Below are 17,294 nucleotides of genomic sequence, written 5' to 3'. Positions count from 1 at the left end.
CCCTTGTTGGTATGGCAGTGAACAATAACATGACTAAGGCTTAACTCCACTTTGGCTATCAGTAGAAGAAAAGCGGTAAATAGAATGATGTGGATGGGAGATTTTCCAAGTACATATAAACCCATTTTCTTTAAAAGTAGAATGATGTGGATGAGAGATGTTCCAACTACATCCAAACCCTTAACACCACATTTTCTTAAGAAGTGTGGAATGCTTGGTGATAGGCAACATCGTGCCCACCAGCAGTTGCAGCTACAAGGGTTTGAACTTAGGCACCCACCTTAAATAGAGCAGCATTCAAGCTGGTAGAGAGTGAAAGAAGGTGGCATCAATGATCTACCTATCTGGGGATTCTCTCATGTAAGAATGCAAGGCCTTGAGCAGCTCCCATGGTAATTTTCAACCTGGTATCCCAATCAGGAGGATCCTTATCCTTACTCTACAGTAGAGCAAGCTCTCCAAGCTGCCATTAGATGTGTGCTCATAAACAAGGAGCCTTTCTCTTTGGAACCCAGCTACCTTATTTGTTGGTATATAAGAATCCTCTCCAGAGCAACCTAGCACTTTGCAGAGGTGGGGGTGAGAGAGACGAGCTAGAGAACCCACTTCAGCCCTCCACTTCTTGAAGCTCTGCATACAAGCATGGAGTGAGGCATGGCTCCAATAATCCCACATGCAAACCAAGAATACATGTTTAAATGACCATCAAGAACCCATGGTCCTCACATCCTAACGAACTTTATTAGTGATATATATAATCAACACACTAATTATAGCAACAAGCTTCACATAAGCACCATATCCACATATACATTAAGATGGAAGCATTTATTGACAATGAGATTAGCATTTTACTTGCAAATGAGCTCTGCTCAACCTTGTCACTGCAACCTCAATGGTGCCTCGTTCCTCTGAAGCATGGTTGACTATGGCTCTCAAGACAGGCCTAGCACTTTTATCTCTGATAAAAAACTCTGGTGCAAAGTTGAGGCAAGCTCTGTTGAGATTCAAGCTCGATGTCAGCTTGTGCCAGTTGCACTATGTGCTGGCATGTTAAGTAGTAACATGTGAGACATAAATGACCGCGTCCAGCTGGTCATAGTGTGTGGACACAACACATGTAGCGTGTTGTAGATTATGGATTAGGGCTTTATGTATTGTGTGAAAAGGGAGATGGCTTCTATGTATGGTTAGGGTTTGATAATACATTAGGGTTTTCTTCTGCGTGTGTGTCTCCTCTCCCTCTACCTATTTTTCATCATGGTATCAGAGCCTGGTGCTCTCTATTAGGGTTTATGAGTGAGTGAGAGAAGAGGGAGAAGAAGCTATGAAGAAAAGTTGTGAAGCTTGCCATTGGAGCTATGAAGCTTGGAGCACACCGATTTTCATCAAATCTGAGAGCTTGGCCTACTGGGTAAGGACTACTAAACATCCTTGAGCGGATTGCAGGTGCAAAAACACAAACAACACTAGATTTGAGTTGCCCAAAGCAAAGAAAAATTTTGTTTTGCAAGCTCTCCATTGAAGCTTGAGTGTGGTGAATGTATGAGGCAAATAGTTGCAAATCTGAAAAAGAATCGTGTATCTGGCACAAATGGGAATGTATTGGCAACTCATATGCAAGCCCTACATTGAATTTGGAGCAAAGTTAATGCATATTAGTGAGTGGAACTTCACTGTTTTGTCACAAAAACAGAGAAGAGATGTCCATTGTGGATGAAATCGGAGCTGGTTTTTTGTAAAAATTATTAAGAGACTAAGGTTATGTAGAAGGGGAAGAGAAGGGTGTGAGTGTGAAGGGACTTAAGGTCCACTAGCTCATCTATTTAAAGGTGGAGCTAGGAGGGATTTTGTATAGAGCAAGGCCTAGTTGTATTCATAAACAACTTAATAAGCAAGATAGTTTTCTTGTATTTTGTGAGTTCCTCTCCTCCACACACACTTGATCTAGCATGACCACCACGTTTTCTCAACATGGTATCTAGAGCTTAGGTTGAGTAGGTCACATTTGTGGTGTAGAATAGGTCAAAAACCTCATCTTCTCTTGTGTGGAGCTCAACCCTCTGCTGGTGGAGGCCTTCTACCAGCTTGTAGAAGCCATATCTCGTGGAGATTTCAACAAGCATTTCATTTCGTATGACCAATTGCAAGGAATGATGCTGTGCCGGCATTGCTCACTGAGTGAGCCGGCGTCGTTTTCTGTTACGTAGCTAGGTCGTACAACAATACGTCGGCTGTAGTCATTCATTAGCCATGGGACTTTAGGGCTTGTGTAGCCCATTGATGAGTGAAGAGTCCACAGCTTAGGTTTGAGCTCCAATGGTGCATCAACGCGGCAGCTGCAGACAAAAAAACTAGGCGCCCTTCATCTTCTCCATGAAGCTTTCCAATTAAAGCTTCATAAGTGATTTTTTCTTACTCTAATCACCTTCTCCCTTGCTCTAATCACCCAAGTGATGATGTGAATGATTGTTGCTGATCCTTCATCTTGATTTTGAAGTGGTGTCCAACCACATGAGGTGTCCATAAGCCTCATTCCCATCAAGCTCCATCGTCAACATCAACTTTCAAGCTTTCAAAGCTTTCAAAATGTGCTTTATGAGCACTAATAGTGTTGTTTAACACTAATTAATCTGTTAATCCAACAAAGGGAAGTTATTATAAAGTGTTCTTAAACACTAATAGTGTTATTAAACACTAATGGTGAACTAATCACCAAAATAAGTGTCATTAGACATTAAAAATGTGCTTTTAAGTACTAATTATATTTTTTAAACACTAATGGTGATCTTAATCACCAACCAAAGTGTTCTTTAACACTAATGAAGCTAATCCCCATCTATTTTAGTAATTTGGCACAAACCCTAAGTGCTAAACCATAAAAATTACTATTTTACTCTCCTATTTATGCAACATTCTTAACTTGATTAGGGTTGCTATGTGCTGGCATATGTGCTGGCATATGACAGCGCCCAGTTGGACATTAGCTAGGGTTAGCAGTGTCTGGACACAACACATGTAGTGTGTTGTAGATTATGGAGTAGGGCTTTATGTATTATGTGAGAGAAGGGAGATGGCTTCTCTGTATGGTTAGGGTTTGATAATACATTAGGGTTTGCTTCTGTGTGTGTGTCTCCTCTCCCTCTACTTGTTTTTCATCAAGCTCTAGCTAGCTCATCATAGGAGAACTCTCTGAGTGCGGCACCACTCTCAGGTGTGGGGGAGGGAGAGGCAAAGGTTGGGCAAAAGAAGGCATTGTCTAATGAGGGTGGGTTTTAGAGGAAGAGTAAGAGTTCAAAGGGTTATAGCTCTTGAAGTTGCAAGAGAAACTGGATACAAAGCAAGAAGAGAAACTAACTGAAGAAGATGATGATGAGGATCCAGAGCCTGTAGAAGAGACAGACTGTGAATAAGCATCATCTATTGCTATAGTTGTGGCCGCCTGCTACTGTTGTTGCTGATGCTGTAGGAGGCAAAGGCAGTGGAAAAGATATCCTATAGAGTTAACCTCTTCACCATCCATAGCAAGTGAAGGCAGAGGTGCAGAGTGGGAGATTATAAACCTCTCCTCACCATTGCCATAGCAGTAGCTGTATCTTATGCAAGTTTTAACAAATGTTGACAGAAACAAAAATTCATGAACTTCAAGAGCAAGATTAGGCACTTACTGGTGTCTCCCACTTTCAATGCAGGCTCCCAAGCTCCTCATGCTGCATTGAACTCCATTATTGAGGAAAACAAGATCAAACAAACAAACAAACATACCAAAACATACAACTACAGATGGATTTGCATTAAGACCAGGCTATGAAATGACTCTATCAAGTGATAAAGTGTGGAGGATCCTAAGCTAAATGCCTATCTAGTAGCAATACCAAAGATGTTAACCAAATCAACATGCTACCTTGAAAAGAGAGGGAGCTAAGAAGAGAAGGAAGACCATGCAAGGTTCAGTTCACAAGAACTAGCAAATAACCAACCCTTAACAAGGGATAACTCTCCTATGTGATGCCGCTAAGGTCTCACTCCACCTCCACTTGTGTCACTCAAATGGAGCTTCCACAAGCTAGGTAGAGATAAAAGAGGAAGGGAGCTATGGAGAGCTTAACCTCTACTCCATGCCTTTGTGTATGAAAGAGTGATCTCAAGACACTAGAAGGGAATGATCGGTTATTTATTGACGGTCTATTATCGACAACTATTATAGGCATCGATATAAGCATGGTAAATCAAAGGGAAAATGTCATTTTATGGGCACCGGTATATGTGCCGGTATGTGCATCGATATGAGTACTGATACTGAAAAAAATTCAAATTTGTCTAATAGACTTTAATAAAAATTCACTGGTCATATTTACAAATTCAAAGTTCACTTCTTATATTTATAATCAAAGTTACAAAGTCATCGATCATCATTTCTTCTATCATCCTCGGCTAGATTCGTGGCCCCAAAAAGGTCAATTTTAAGAAATGTTTCTGTATCCTCTTCAATGTCACCAGAAGAGTGTTGAACCATTTGGTAAATGGCTTGCTCTTTTGTAGGATCAAGGTCATCTATGTGATCCCTATGGGATGTACTTGGCTCTCCATCAGAACTCGATGAGTACATTTCTTCCATATGTCTTGAATCTGTCCCTCAGGCCACGTAGGTTCCACAACTAATATACTCAATGTAATTGGATAATCAAGCATGCCAACTTCTGCATTCAAGTCACTTGTACTTGATTGGCTTTCTTGCACAAAGTTAGCTTTGATGCTGCTATCAAAAGTTTTTCTTTTACGATCTATTCATTCCACTCAAAAATGACGTCCCGTGTGACCAAACTGCACCATATTTATGATACTGTAAGCACAACAAGAATCAGCATGCAAGGTGATGCATGATAAATAAATTCTTTTTTTATTAATGAGATAGTAGTCAAGGAAAACAATTACAATCACAACCTTTTTCAAGCTCCTCCTCCTCCTCTGTGATAGTCTCACCATTATACTTTGCTTATGTTATTCTTGCATCAAGCCATTCTAAGGGTGAAAAGGTATGCATGGTCCATTAGCCACCCCCCATCTCTTTACTCCGCATGCCTGCCTCTAAGCAGCCTAGTTATGGCATGTTAAAACCGAGGCTTGTAGAGAGGGATGGGGAAACTCATTTGTGGATAGAGAAATTTATGACTTGCTGAGAGAGAGAGAGAGAGAGAGAGAGATTTATGCCACCCAGAGTAATTATGTGCCTCCTTGGCCATGCCAAGATCTACCCATTTTCCCATATTTGCCCTCCCTCGTCTCTAACTCCCTGCCTATCCTTTGCAAGTCCCCTCCTCCCTTTGCAAATTCTCCCACAAAGATAGAACCAAGAAAAATGAGCCACTTCAATTGTGGCACTAAGAACTGAGAGAGAGAGAGAGAGAGAGAGAGAGAGAGAGAGTCCTGAAATGTAACGAGACAAGATACCATAAAGTTGGACAAATGTTCAAAACGCTAAAAAAGAAAGATGATTTTGGATTTGTTAACAAAAACAAGTATCAATAAAATAAACTACTATACCATGCAAACATTAAATAATAAATAAACAAAAATAAATAACTTATTAATTCACTTTAGTAAAAATTAAGTTAGATGCATGGAGCTTAATGGTCTAATTTTGTGCTTGTTGGTTTTCTTGTGTTGTATGTATTTGCAGGTCAAGATCTTTACACAATCTCTTCATTTTCAAGTATGGACTGTAGACCCTTGTTGCTTTTGTTGTTTTTTCTATTTTTTTACTTGTATACAAGATGCCCCATGATGGGGATGTTGAGATGTCAAGATCAACATGAGCTAACACTCATGAGAGGCACCTATATGATCGTTTGACATTTACATCACTAGTGGGTTTGGTAGCTGGCATTGACATATCTTTGCTAGAGATTTTACAACTGGACTACACTGACTAGTCCACACCTACCCACTCCACTTTAGCATGCTCACATTATGGACCCCTTGTATATACTTTAGTATGTGTGTTAGTCACTTTATCTCTTTTGTAGACCTCTTTTGTTGAAGAAGACAAAGAATAGGTTTTGAGCCTCTCACCTTGTGTGTTCTCTTATAAGGTGTGTGTGTGTGTGTGTGTGTGCGCTTGTTACAAGAGCTCAAGATCCCTTCTCCCTTACATGTTTTCATGGTATCAGAGCCTGGTTCATGCTAAAAAGCTGAGTGGCAAGCAAGAGAATCACAAGAAGCGGTACGAGGGTAAGAGCTTCACTTACTCTTCCCCCTTTGTATTGGCTATTACACCCTAGTCAGGAGCTCTTGGGAGGCACCGACAAATGAACTTTGATTGAGGAGATGCCTTTTTGGAAGTGGAGCTAGAGGGAAACTATATTTTCCTTGTCCTTGGTGAAGCTGTATGAAACTAACAACAAGGCACAAAAGATTCAGTTGAAGAATGAGCTTTATACTATGGAGAAGAAAAACATGTATGTGAATGATTATTCCTTGAAGATCAAGGGCATTAGGAAATCCCTTGCATCTATTGGTGTTTTTATAATGATGATGATAAGGTGGAAGTATGACTACGTGGTCTTGAGCCACAAAAGGCATTCAAAATGTATATTCTTCAGACTTAGGAGAACATTCCTAACTTTACAGATTTGGTGTCAATGATGCTAATCATTGAAGAGAAGAATTTGGGTGAACATCAACAGTCTTCACAAAACAAGAACAGTTCAGAGCGGCAAGCCTTCTAAAAACAAGTTCAACTAGAAGATGAGGAAGAGGTCGTGGACATGGCCAAGGTGGTGGCCAAATAGGTAATCAGAATTATGGTCAGTAGAGTAGCAGCAACAGTACCATGAATCATAGCAACAACGCACATGTGGAAGAGGCCATTTTAGAGGTAGGGGGAGTCAAAGAGGTTGTGGTAATTGGAAAAGGCAGCATATTGATACACGACGAGGCTTTTTTTATTGTGGTAAGCATGGACATGTGCAGGCAGATTTCTATAAGAAGTAGAATGATATGTGAAATGGAAAAGTGCAACAAAATAACTATGCGTACTCTAGCAAAAATAAGGAAAATAATGAGAGGTTATTTGTTATGCATTATGTAGTTAATGTTGTTTCTAGAAATGATGTAGCAGCATGTAAGGATAATGTATAGTATATTGATTCAGGTGCTTTGAACCACATGAAAAGTCATGGTGAGTGGTTTAAGGAAATGAAGAGTCTTGAAAGACTAGGTTTTGTTGAAACAGGGGACACTGCTCATCAGATTTCCCATATTAGAGATGTGCTATTGTATATGCAGGATGGTAAGGTGAAGTATCTTACACATGTACTTCATGTTCCGAACATTACAAAGAATCTAGTTTATGTTGGCTAGATGATTGCGCAAGGTTTACAGGTGTGGTTTAACCCTGATGGTTATTATGTAGAAGACTTTAAAGATAAGTGTAGGTTGGTTGTAAAAAAGGGGCATAATGTTTATACTGAATGTAAATATGCCCGAACTGAGTGCTGCAATGTTTGCAAAAAAGGGGCATAATGTTTATACTAAATGTAAATATGCCCAAACTGAGTGCTGCAATGTTTGCAAATGGATCAGGAGTTTTTGCAGATACAAACATTTGGGATAAAATAATTGGTCATGTAAATGTGCATAGAATGAAGTCTATGAAAGCTAAGGAAATTGACAGGGCCACCTAAGTTTAAAGTTGTTGGTATACAGAAAATTTGTGAAGCATGTTGATTTAGAAGCAAACAAAGCATGTATTTCCACATGATAGGAATGTGAGGAGGAGTGTAATAGATTTCATGCATTTAAATGTATGGGGTCCTGCAAAGACTATGTCTATGGGTGGCTGTAGGTGGGTGGCTGCTGCTGTTGTAGGTACTATGTAACATTCATTAATGTGACCACACAGGGAAAGTGTGGGTGTATTTCATGAAGGAGAAGAGTGAAATTTTTACTCATTTTTAGAATTTCAGAGTGATAGCTAAAAAGCGGACAAGAAAGCATATGAAGTGCCTAAGGTCAAATGGAGGGGGAGAAAACTTTTCCAATGAGTTCTTTGATTTCTTTTACGAAAGAATGGCATTTAGAGACAGTTTACATGTGGATACACTTTGCAGCAAAATGGAGTTGCTGAGTAGAGAAATAGGCACATTGCAGAGATAGCACGAGCAGTGATGGTGGCAGAGAATAATATGCCACATAGCTATTGGGCTGAGGCTGTGTCTACAATAGTTTATATCATGAACGGGACTCCTATTGCAGCCATACATGATGTAATGCCAGAGGAAAAGTTTACTAGCAAAAAACCTGATTTGTCTCACTTGAAAGTCTTTGGATATATTGCATATGTGCATATATGCCACATGAGTTGTATACTAAGCTTGATCCGAAAGCAAACAAATGTGTGTGTATTGGGTACTCCCTTGAGCAACAGGGATATAGATGTTAAAATCTTGCTACACATAAATTGAGGGTAAGCAAGGATGATGTATTCGATGAGATGAGTAGCTAGTACACTGTTGAACAAGATGCTCTTGGGGTTGATGTAAGTGGAAATGTGGTTGCATAGAATGCAAGTCAGCAATCATAGTCATTGAGTGGACCAAGAGTGTCCTCAGATAGTGGTTTTGTTTTGATAAACCATGGAGTGGTAGGTTGCATCATAATACCAGTCCTAGAAATGTAGTTGGTATATCACATAAAGGCAAAGAGAAAGTGGTTGATCCCCTTGGTATGCCTGATATTTCTGTAGGGCATTCTCTTGTTGATGGAGAGTCTAGTGGCTCGGAGATGAGCCTTGATGATTGAGGAGATTTGGATTCTAGCAATGAGGACACTTGGTGTAAGGAAGGCTTTGGAAGCCATGAATGCAAAATTATAAAGATCTATGAGAGTCAAAAACCTTGTGCAGAGGTTGACTTATGATGGTTATGTGGCACATCACTATGCTTATATGGCAAACATTGTGCAGGTTGTAGAGCCCACATGTTTTGATGAGGCTATTAGAAATGTGTATTGGGAGAAAGATATGAATGAGGAGATGGATGCATTGTATGTGGCACATCACTATGCTTATATGGCAAACATTGTGCAGGTTGTAGAGCCCACATGTTTTGATGAGGCTATTGGAAATGTGTATTGGGAGAAAGATATGAATGAGGAGATGGATGCATTGTATGGAAATGAGACTTGGGATTTGGTGCCATTGCCTCAAGGCAAGAAAGTTATTGGATGTAAGTGGGTTTATAAGGTGAAACATAACAATGATGGTACCATAAGATAGATAGCCAAAGGATATGCACATACAAATGGGATTGATTATGAGGAGAGGTTTGCCTCAGTTTTGCAAAGAGGGCAACTGTGAGAGTTATGATTGCGCTGGCTATAGCTAATGGCTGGTTTTTACATCAAATGGATATAAAAAATGTGTTCTTGCATGGTGACTTGAAAAAGAAGAAGTGTATATGAATCAGCCACTTGGTTTTGAGAATACAGGTCACCTAGAGTATATATGTATGCTTCATAAGGCCTTGTATGGGCTGAAGCAAGATCCACAAGCATGGCATGACAAGATTGCTAAGTATCTTGTCACTTTTGGTTTTCATATGGCAGATGCAGATCACTCTTTGTATATGCGCAAGAGTGATAAGGGTATTGTGATCATCACCATCTATGCAGATGATCTTATTGTTGGGGGTGTAAACTTGGAAGAGATTAAGCATGTGAAAAGTCTTCTCAAAAGGAAGAGTCTAGATTTTCAAAAAAATTTAGATTATGGTCCAATTAAGGTTCCTATGGACCAATAAGATTAATCCAAATGTAAGGAGGAGATAAATTGAAGAATAAAAGAAAAAACCCCCCAAAAATGAGTAAATGCTCTCATAAGATGAAGACTGGACTAAGGACCAAAGAAAAGAATTTAAAAACTGAATTTTGACACCTCAGTGTGGGGATCTCCCCTCATGAAGTAGGCACCTTTTTCTCATAATTACCCCAAATTCTTAATAAAAAAATAAGATATTTTCATCTCTCCTCTCTCCTGTTTCAAAACTAGATCCAAAAATAAGCTGAACTGACCCAAAAATGGTCAAAAATTGACCAAACTGATCTGAAAAATTCTAGAATCAATTTGCTTAGTTAGAGGCTTACTTTTTCCTATAAATAGAAGCCTCCTGTCCTGAGCCATCTACATTGAAATTTTTAATAATTCAATTATTTTTGGCCACTCTTACTTTAAACAACAGTAGAACCCTCAATCCCTCAAGCCAAAGGAGAGCTTACAAGCTCCATGTAAGCTAATTTTCTTACTTTGTTTAATGAAAAATCTATGGTTTTCTTGATTTTTATGTTTTGTAAATGTTTGAACTAAATTCAAATGCTATGCCTTTGATAAAAAGGCCACCCCCTTCTCTTCTTTACATTCCAACCTTTCTCAATCCTAGAAAGATTAACTAAGTGATCAATTAAACTCTTCTTATTATTTACTCTCTTGAATTTAGAAAATTATGTAGATTAGAGTTATATAATTCTAATTTGGGTTAATTAAGTTAAATAAAAAAAGATATAAATGAGAAATGGTTAGCCATACAAAGGAGGTTATGGCAAAATTTTCCAGAATTTTGTGAAAAAGAAAGTTTGTTTTTATGTTATTCCAAAAGAGTAATTTCCACCATTTTTGCATCTAAAAGAAATATTCTAGTTACTCCATGTACATATTCACCTATGAATATGCATGGATATTAATGATATTAATTATTAAATTTGATTTTTATGCATAGAAAGATGCATAAAGGATTTTTTTTATTACAAAAGTGTTATTCTTATTAAATTTGATTTTTATGCATAGAAAGATGCATAAAGAAAATTTTTTTATTACAAAAGTGTTATTCTTATTAAATTTTATTTTTATGCATACAAAGATGCATAAAGGATTTTTTTATTACAAAAGTGTTATTCCTATTAAATTTAATTTTTATGCATGGAAAGTTGCATAAAGGAAATTTTTCTTACTATAAAAGTGTTATTCTTATTAAATTTAATTCTATGCATAGAAAGATGCATAAAGAAAATTTTTTTATTATAAAAGTGTTATTCTTATTAAATTTGATTTTTATGCATAGAAAGATGTATAAAGAAATTTTTCATAGGTTGGAAACTTTGAATTAAAAATGCCCATTTGATGTGCCTATCTGAAATAAGAGGTTGCGTAAGCAAATGCCTAATGCTTTGTTGATCTGTCTTGATGAGAAATTCAGAGCCCATTAGGTAATGCTTCCAGATTTTCAAAGCATGCACTACTGCTGCTAATTGTCATATGTGCTATAATTTTGCTCTGCAGGCTTAAGCTTTCTACTTTGATAAGCAATAGGATGGTTGTCTTGCATAAGAACAGCTCCAAATCCTTTGCCACTAGCATCAGTCACTACTATAAAGAATGGTCTTTGAAAATCAGGTAGTGTTAGAACTGGTGCTTGTGTTAAAGCATTCTTGAGTGTTGCAAAAGATTTATCTTGCTTTTCAGTCCAATTGAAATTTGTAGCTTTCTTAAGGAGTTCAGTCAAAGGATGAGCAATACAAGAAAAATTCTTGATGAACTTCCTATAATAACTACATAAGCCAAGAAAAGATCTAAGATCATGTATGTTTCTAGGCGTAGGCCAAGAAGCAATACACTCAATTTTCTTAGGATCTACACGAATCCCTTCAGCCGACACTATATGACCTAAGTATTCAATCTCTTCTTGAAAGAAAGAACTCTTTTCAGGATTGACATACAATTCATTTTCTCTCAAAAGGTTGAACACTTGTTCCAAGTGTTGTTCATACTCTCGTCGATCCTTGCTGAAAACAAGAATGTCATCAAAGAACACTATAACAAAACTTTGAAACTTAAGGAATATGCGATTCATCATACGGCTGAAAGTAGCTAGAGCATTGGTCAAACCAAATGGCATAACCAAAAACTCATAATGACCAGTTTGGGTAAAGACCTACAAAACACCCTTCTGTCCACTGGATAATTTCCTGCACTTTCTTGATTTTTGAGAAGTTGAAGCCCTTTCCTACCTTCTCCACAAATCTCCTAGCCCAAGCTCTGATACCACTGCAACCGAAATCTTATTCTAGGATAGATTGTGGAAGAGTAGAAAATTCACAAGAATTGATTCAACCATAAAAACCATTGCTTTGCAAGCTTCAACTAAATCAAATCAATTGAAATTTAAACACTTAACAAAATTAAAATACTTAGCTCAATAGACCATATTGGGTGCAATCTTCCCCCCTCTTGTGCGTGGCCTCTCTCCATACAAGAGTATTTCTTTATTAGCTTTCTTTTTCACCAAAATTAGGCCATAGTCCCCAAAATATACAAGATGTGCTTTTTAGAGAGCACGGCACTCTTCTTTTACAAAAATAGAGTGTCAAATATTGGGACTAGGGTAAAGCCATAGGCTTTAATAAATTCCACATAATAAATGTATCTTTCCTAAAGTTCAAAATGAAAAAATCATTTGCTAAGGTTGCAAGCTACTATGCTTGCCAAAAATGAAATGTGATGAACCAAGACATTTCTTCCAAAGTAAACTCTTCAATTCCCATAGTCTTCATCACCTGAAAATATAAGCCCAATTAATTATTAAATTAATCCTACAAATATTAAACAGGCACAAATCATCACCAACTCATGACTACCAGACATAAGTACCCCAGGAATCACCCTGCCATACAAACCTAACTGAAATAATCATAGGTGGCCTCAAACATACGTCATATACCGCACGTATTAATATTTATAGTGGTATCACCCACGATATTAACCTAGCCGGCATGACGCAAGAGTAACCTAGGCGTCCCCAAATTACTCAAGAGGGGATAAATAATATTTTTCTAGAGGACTTAAAATATATTCTCATGACATTTAGGCTTACACTTAGTGTGTGCTTGCTTCTTGAGCTTGGAGAGAAGAGTGTAGCCTTCAAGAAGAGATAACCTTCAAGAGAAGAAGAAGGAGCCTTCAAAAGAGTGTTCACCTTTAAGAGAAGAGGCTAGATCACCATGGAAAGGAGTGGGCTTCAAAAGAAGAGGCTAGACCACCATGGAAAGGAGTGGGCTTCAAAAGAAGAGAGCTATGGCCACCATGAAGAGGATTAGGGCAAGATGAAGTGGTTTAGTGAAGCCCAAAAGCTTCCACCAAGGGAGAGGAAGGGAGAAATGAGAAAACTTACACTAGAATGGGGTTACACTAATTTTACAAAAGTGCAGGGTTGTATTTATGGTGTGGGAGGCCTCCAACCAATCCGAACTAGGATCAAGAGGCTTCCAGCTTTAGGTTGGGCCAAAATGGACAAGATTTAGACTAGTTAAACCCACTTTTTGATCTAGTTTGGATGAGGTGAGAGGAGAGATGAAATATTTAGCCACCTCATATACTTTTTGAATAAAAAATAGCCCCTTTGATGTGATTTCTAGGTGCCCTCTTGAAGTGTGATTCTCTCTCCTTGAAGTGATTTCTAGGCGCCCTCTTGAAGTGTGATTCTCTCTCCTTGTAAGGTGTCAATTTGCTGATTATTACAATAGTCGCACTCTCCCAAGTCTATGCCACCACTTGCCACTTGTTTGCCACCACACATGATTGAATATTTTATGTTTTTCATGACAAATATCTTCTATTTTTCCAATGTTCCACATCTCCCATGTGTGGAAATATTGATATCTAGAAAGATCTCTTATTTTTGGCCTTTGAAATTTTTTTCACTATCATTTTTTAATAAGGGTGTGTTTCCATGTACCCATCGTCCAAGATTTTAACCCAATCTATAAATCTTTTTTATGATACTGCTTTAAGGAATGTGATTATAAAGTCTGGGAAAATTTCTCTATAAAAAATATTTCCAAGATGTGGTCTTCTCTCTCTAGAAAAATTTTCTCTCTAGGTTAGAACAGAGTAAATAAGGTCTTTTATTGCACAAAAGAGAGTGGATAATCACTGGGGGTTGTGTTATATACCTTTAGAGGTTGGAGGAGGAATCTTACAACAAATAGATACTTATATTCTCTTGCTTTGTTTTCTCATAGTCCTCTGATCTTATGAAACACATCGGTCCCTTAGTTTTCTTAGCTTGATTTCTCTTTTCCATAGGTCCTTGTTGTTTCATATGAGCTTGAAACATAGGACCGTGTACCATCATAGACGACTTTGTGCATCAATTACATGCTTGCCTTTGCTGACCGTGTCGTCAAAGATTTGGGTGAACTTAATCGCCTTCTCGAGCATTTTGGGCTTGTTTTACTTTACTTGATTCTTATAATCAGCTTGAGAATGACTTTCCTTATAGTTTCTGATGTAATGAGTCAAAGTGAGATAACGCATCTTATAATGATCCCATGTATCCCAAATTTGTTCCATCTCATTTTCTAGGAACTTCTTTTGAATACATTCTCAAACCCACCCAAATCGTGGGGTGGGTCTTAGCCTCCGTGAGGCTCATCCACCATTTGTAAGCCTTTCCCCAAGGGTCAGGCCTGCTTTTAGGGCAAACAAGTGTCCTGACATTTGATGCAATCTATGCAAATCCTGCCACTTTTACAAGAAGGTAGTCACCGCATATTTATTTCTTTCCTTCTCCATTGAAGGTGGGAGGTTTTAAAGATTTTAGAATGGTCGCGGTGTCTCGTGATAGAGACCCATGACATTCACCTGGCCTCTAGGGACAACAGGAACGTTAAATGTCCCTTCCCCATGAGGAGAAACTTTCAATGTTCCTACCTTAGACACAAGTTGCAAGGAGGATGCTCTTAAACTTTTCTAGATTTCTCCCAACATAAGAAGAATCCTATCATTTTTAGCCTCTAGGCTAACCATATGAGACTCAAGAATTTTGAACTGAGTCCAGACAATAAATGTTGATCCTAAGTGCTCAAAAAGGTCATGTAAAGAATCCATACATAATGTGACTACTCATGAATGCCTTCAGCCAAAAGCCAACTACGTTAATCCAAGCGAAAAAAAAACATGCGACATACCTTTATCTTTATCCTTGTCCATACACCGACAAGTTAAGAGATACTAAGACCTAACATGAGCACTTCAAAAACATAGATTCTCTTTACGAGCCCCTTCTGAATTCTCATATGAGAAAAATTGACTCAAAGTTGCTTGCTACTTAGAGGAATTTGAACCTTTATGTTTACCGTTACTTCTTTGATCATACAGTATAACTAAGACAATATACAAGAAAGAATTTTTACATGTATCACATTGATGAATGTCGCATACATTAAAAATACCTCTTTATGTGCATAAAAACACACCTTACTTGCTTTCTCGTATACGAACATGCATACAAATTAGCAATAATAGGCCAAAAACATATGCAAAGCAATGCAAACATGTCCTTAAGAATAACCGAACTCCAAGCTCATCCACCACTTATATACTTTACCTCCTAGAGTTAAGCTCATTTCAAGCGTGAGTATCTCCTTTGGACTATGACACAATCGATGCAAGTCCTACCACTTTTATAAGAAAGTGTTGACCGCATCCTTATTGCGTTTGTTCTCCTTCCCATTAAAAGTCGGAGGTATCAAATCTTTTAGAATAGCAGCAGTATCTCTAGAGTGAGATGTACCAACATTCATGTTGCTCCCTTGAGTGGGAGGAGCCACTCGCATGCCTCCCACTGAAGCACTTAAAGTGGTAGAAGCTTGCATGTTATCTTTTAACTCCTAAAGACGAAAGAGGAGCATCTTATCGTACTTGGCTTTAATGTCCAAAGTACATGACTCTAGAGCCTTAAACTATTTAGTGCTGACCAAATTATCATCAAGTAGATCGTCGTTGGTCATCGTAACATCAGGATCGGCCATTGTCTTCTCCATGTCCAACATACGACTGGGATCTCCACTTATGGACTCATTAGGGTTATTAGACTTCATATAAACCATCTAAATGCAATGCAAGAGAATAAACACAAGCACCAACCTCAAGTCCAAGCTCTAGGAAACCAATCGAGTTGTTAGCTCGAAGCAGAAGCACCGGTGCGGTACGAAAAGTTGAGAGTTGTCATGCCAAAACACCTCCCGAGCTTCGTAAAAACAACCCAAAACTTCTCGTAAGAAAAGATGAAGGTTATCGTGGTAAAACACCTCCAAACTTCATGAAAAAAGCCTCCTAATCTCGGTGGGAACAAACTCTTAGACACAGCGTGGAAACAAGCCCTAAACTTCAAAGGTTAAAAAACCCTTGAATTTTTTATTTTTTTTTTAGAAGAAGAATTTTTTGCTCTCTCTACAACGTAGGGATTACAAGGCCTTCAATCCAACGATGAAGAAAGCATGTGTGTCTGAATTCTATCGTCTGTATACTCCAACCGGCGAGACGGTTGGTGATGGCTGGGTCGTCTGGTAAAGGTAGCCCATTTTTCTACCCCCAAAATCGACTAACGATTCTCAAGCGAATGACGATCGTGGCTGTTATGCTCTCAGGCAACGCACTTTGGCGGCTCTCAGGCGGATGGTGACCGTGGCTAGTGTGCTCGTCTATCAACAGCCCAGCCCGTCTATCCGCTATGGTGACTGGCCTAAATAGTCAACAATGGCTACGTTACCCGCTCGCCAATAGTGAGAGTCGGGATGCTTGACGGTGCTGTGGGAGTCGGCCTTGTTGACGCCTTGCTTTGTTTTATTACGATGATAGCATGATGGTGGCTGGTTTTAGGCGCAGTTAGGCGGGCAATCTCTTTCACAAATCACAGCGTTCAGTGATGAGAATCCATCCTCTAATACCAGTGTTGAGGCAGCTTACTTAGCTGCACGTTCTTCATGGGTTGTTGAGACCACGGCCAAAGGAGACACCTTCAAGATTGGACCCTTAACTCTTTTAATAGCAAGTGCCCGACCACTCTCAATAGTGTCCGGCCACTTTTGGGTCCACACTTGGTTTTTTTGGCTCCCCTAAACCCTGCCCATGCCTTGCCCAGACGGTCGAGCTTTCTAGGCTCCCACTAATTCCGTTGTCATGACATGAACATTATAATTATGTTGTTATTTAAGATAACTTTCTTTAATTAAACGATAAGATACAGTTTGAGGCTAATATATACTTACAAATATTGTTGGATTATCGACTCCTCCTTCATGTGTAACATCGCGCTGTAAGTTATTTGTCATCTATCCAAAAAAAAATATAAATACTTAAAACTCTTATACATACTCCAATGCATGAGGCTTATGCATATGGCCTTATGCATAAGGCTAATGCATATGGCTAATGCATAAGGCTACCCAGGAAGCTACTAGCA

The 17,294-nt window shown here is 38.6% G+C and overlaps 1 pseudogene; it reads right to left on the bottom strand.

The window, feature by feature from the left end:
* Window positions 1–340: 340 nt before the first annotated feature.
* On the bottom strand, window positions 341–15,930 carry LOC147627181 (putative serine/threonine-protein kinase PBL3; annotated as a pseudogene).
* Between the last annotated feature and the right edge of the window lie 1,364 nt (window positions 15,931–17,294).

Source organism: Cibotium barometz, chromosome 21 (genome assembly GCF_041138505.1).
Source record: "Cibotium barometz isolate CiBa-2024 chromosome 21, ASM4113850v1, whole genome shotgun sequence".
Taxonomy (NCBI): Eukaryota; Viridiplantae; Streptophyta; class Polypodiopsida; order Cyatheales; family Cibotiaceae; genus Cibotium; species Cibotium barometz.
The sequence above is the reverse complement of the archived record's forward strand: the minus strand, read 5'-3'. Positions and strand labels throughout refer to the sequence as shown.